This window comes from Dipodomys merriami, unplaced genomic scaffold (assembly GCF_024711535.1).
Source record: "Dipodomys merriami isolate MVZ:Mamm:240054 unplaced genomic scaffold, mDipMer1.0.p SCAF_59, whole genome shotgun sequence".
Taxonomy (NCBI): Eukaryota; Metazoa; Chordata; class Mammalia; order Rodentia; family Heteromyidae; genus Dipodomys; species Dipodomys merriami.
The window spans coordinates 6,365,210-6,369,161 of NW_027206168.1; the positions used below are offsets into that span (position 1 = coordinate 6,365,210).

The 3,952-nt window shown below is 43.6% G+C and overlaps 1 pseudogene; it reads right to left on the reverse strand.

The window, feature by feature from the left end:
* Positions 1-367: 367 nt before the first annotated feature.
* LOC138813181 (ras-related protein Rab-1A pseudogene) lies at positions 368-1,028 on the reverse strand (annotated as a pseudogene).
* Positions 1,029-3,952: the final 2,924 nt, after the last annotated feature.

Below are 3,952 nucleotides of genomic sequence, written 5' to 3' on the forward strand. Positions count from 1 at the left end.
GCTCAGTGGTAGAGCACTTGCCTTGCATGCCTGAGGCCCTGGGTTCAATTCCTCAGCACCACATAAGCAAAAAGAAAAAAGCCGGAAGTCGTGCTGTGGCTCAAGTGGTAGAGCGCAAGCCTTGAGCTGAAGAGCTGAGGGATAGTGCCCAGGCCCAGAGTTCAGGCCCCATGACCGGACCCCAAAAAAAAAAATGTGCTCACAAAGGTTTAAAACAGTTCTGAAAATGAAGTTAGCTGTCTTGAGTCAAGGGAATACAAAAAAAAAGTCCGTATTGACCATTTACAGTTTCTGACCTTTGTGGAGATGGTAAGAATCTGTTGTAGTGCAGCTACATACAGTACAAATCAAGCCATTTGTTTTGGGTTCAGATTGTGAATTCATTGCTGTGAGAAAAGGATGGAGGCAAATTTTAGCAGCAACCTCCACCTGACTGCTTCACTGGAGTGCTCTGAATTTGAACATTGGACTTCTCTGCACCGCCAGCTGTTGCTCCAGGGCCCATTCGCTTTTTAATCTCTGCTGCCAGCGTCATAAAAGACTGTTCTACATTCGTTGCGTTCTTAGCACTGGTTTCCAAAAATGGGATTCCAAAGGAATCAGCAAAATCTTGCTGTTGTGTAGTCTATTACTTTCTTTGTGGTCAGATCACACTTGTTCCCTACCAGCAACTTGTTGATGTTCTCACTGGCATAAAGATCTATTTCTTGAAGCCACTGTTCAGCATTATTGAATGACTCCTGATCGGTCACATCATACACTAAGATGACGCCATGGGCTCCTCTGTCATAGCTGGAAGTGATTGTTTGAAATCTTTCTTGGCCTGCTGTGTCCCATATTTGAAGCTTGACTGTTTTGCCATCTAACTCTATAGTTCTTATTTTGAAATTCACACCAATTGTGCTTATGTAGCTTTCTGTATATGTATCATCTGCAAACCTAAGAAGGAGGCAAGACTTTCCAACCCCAGAGTTGCCAATCAGAAGTAACTTGAATAAATAATCATGTTTGGGATTCATGCTGGACATGGCACTGCAGCTGCCGCTGCCACTGCCACAGCCGCTGCCCTAACTCTCCGTGCCACCGGTAATGGAAAGAAAGGAATGAGATGGGGCTGTTCCGGTAGAGCAAAGGTCTTCCCGACTCCGCCCCCTTAGAACACAATCAGCCCCGTGAGACTCTTATCTCTAATAAACCACTCAAAAAACTGGAAGTGGCACTGTGGCTCAAGTGGAAGAGTGCTAGCCTTGAGCTGAAGAGCTGAGGGGCAGTGCCCAGGCCCAGAGTTCAAGCCTATGAAAGAAAGAAAGAAAGAAAGAAAGAAAGAAAGAAAGAAAGAAAGAAAGAAAGAAAGAAAGAAAGAAAGAAAGAAAGAAAGAAAGAAAGGAAGGAAGGAAGGAAGGAAGGAAGAAAGAAAGAAAGAAAGAGAGAGAGAGAGAGAGAAGGAGGGAGGGAGGGAGGGAGGGAGGGAGGGAGGAAGGAAGGAAGGAAGGAAGGAAGGAAGGAAGGAAGGAAGGAAGGAAGGAAGGAAGGATAGAGAGAGAAAAGAGAGGGAGAGAGGGGGAGGGAGGAAGGGAGAGAAAGAGAGAGGGGGAAAGAGGGAGAGAAGGAAGGAAGGAAGGAAGGAAGGAAGGAAGGAAGGAAGGAAGGAAGGAAGGAAGGAAGGAAGGAAAGAAGGAAGGACAGATTCACTTCTTTTTTTTTTGTCAGTCATGGGACTTGAACTCTGGGCCTGGGCACTGTCCCTGAGCTCTTCAGCTCAAGGTGAGTGCTCTACCATTTGAGCCACAGCATCAATTCCAGTTTTCTGGTGGTTTTTTGGAGATAAGAGTTTCATGGCCTTTCCTGCTTAGACTGGCTTTGACCATGATCCTCAGAGCTCAGCCTCCTGAGTAGCGAGTAGCTGCAGTTACAGATGTGAGCCACCAGCACTTGGCTTCATTTACTCTTTTTTTTATTCTCAGTTGTGGGGCTTGAACTCAGGGCTGGGCATTGTCCCTGAGCTTTTTTGCCCAAGGCTAGCGCTCTACCACTTTGAGTCACAGGTGCTACTTCTGGTTTTCTGGTAGTTTATTGGAGCTAAGAGTTCCATGGCCTTTCTTGTCCTGCCGACTCAGATCTCAGCCTCCTGAGTAGCTAGGATTACAGGTGTGAGCCACCAGCACTGAGCTCACATTTACTCTTCCCATGCATTAAAACTAACTTTAGAAACATCTCTAACCTTTTAAATTGCAGTCAGCAATCACATACTCATGAAGATACATCTCTTATGTACTCTAAAATCTACTACTACAATTCATAACTTTCTTCTGAGCCTCCCGGGTTTTGTTTGTGTCTTTGTTAATTCTATTCTATCCTACTTTCCCACTTTGGGGCCTGTCGGGTCTTCCGGACAGGCCCAAGGAAAGGTAAGTCCGCTGCTCGAAGCCAGTTCCTTAACCTCCCTTAGCCCAGGAGACAATCAGACGCAGCAGGGAGTCAAGTCAAGCAGGAACTCATTTATTAACACAGAGCAAGCCCTTTTTAAAGCAAAAAAAAGCGGGTGGCATGGCAGGGGAGGAAAAGGAACCAATCACTGTCAAGGTCACACCCTATCATGCACCTAAGCTTCCACGGGCAAATCAGGCTTTACCCACTCAACTCCCTCTCAGCACATCTTTGCTGCCATCTTTGAAGACCAAGCTTACTTTACAAAATCTCTAAAGGCATTCCTTTTCTTTTAATTTTCCACTCCATAAACATATCCCTATACTTTCCTGTCTTTTCTACTCGCTATTTCTTTCTGCTTCTTCTTTCCATTTTGCATTTTGAAGTAACTCCCATTAAACGTTTTTTTTCTTTTCTGTTGGTTGTGAAGCTTGAATTCAGGGCCTGGGCACTGTTCCTGAGCTCTTTTGCTCCAGGCTAGTGTTCTACTACATTGAGCCACAGTGTCATTTCTGGTTTTCTGGTGGTTAATTGGAGATAAGAGTCTCATGAACTTTCCTGCCTGGACTGCCCTTAGACAGAGATGCTCAGATCTCAGCCTCCTAAGTAACTAGGATTATAGGTGTAAGCCACCCAATGCCTGGCCCATTAAACTCTTAAACTTGGACAATTGTTTTCTTTTCCCAATAAAATTAAAGCCTTACATCCCAATGAAGACCCAGGAAGAAAAGTAATCTTAACCAGCTTCTTAGTACAATAACAATTTATAAAAGTATATTTGTTAATAGGTTAATACATGGTAAAGTGATTCAAGTCCAAATTCTATTTACAACAGTATGCCAACCTACCAAATTTCAAGATTCTTTCTGGTACTTAAGCTTAAAATGGCCAATTTTTCTTTAATTTGAGAGAGTTAATTTCTAAATGCTAGAATTTTAGATACACATGATTGAGATAACCAGTTTTCTTAAAGGTTACAGCAGCTTTTGCATATTAAATTTACAACAGCACATTTTCAGAATCATCTTGAAAGTATTCACACACATAGGTGCAAAAAGTTTTCCTTCAGGCATACCAAGACTGAGGTACACATAAAAAATACTGAACTCAAGAGCTGGGAAGGTGGCTCAGTGGTAGAGCGCTTGCCTTGCATGCCTGAGGCCCTGGGTTCGATTCCTCAGCACCACATAAGCAAAAAGAAAAAAGCGAGAAGTGGCACTGTGGCTCAAGTGGTAGGGCGCTAGCCTTGAGCTGAAGAGCTGAGGGACAGCACCCAGGCCCAGAGTTCAGGCCCCACAACTGGACCCCCCCCAAAAAATATTGAGCTCAAAAATGAAAACTGACCATAGCAACCTGTCAATTGTTTTCTGGAATTTCAAGAGCAAATGACATTTTTGCATACACTTGATAAACATATGCACAAATAACACCTGTATATAAGTATATTATAATCAGAAGTGCTCTCTGGTCTTTCAGCCATAGGATAATTATAATTTTCTTTAAGGGACAACAAGCTGGTGCAGAA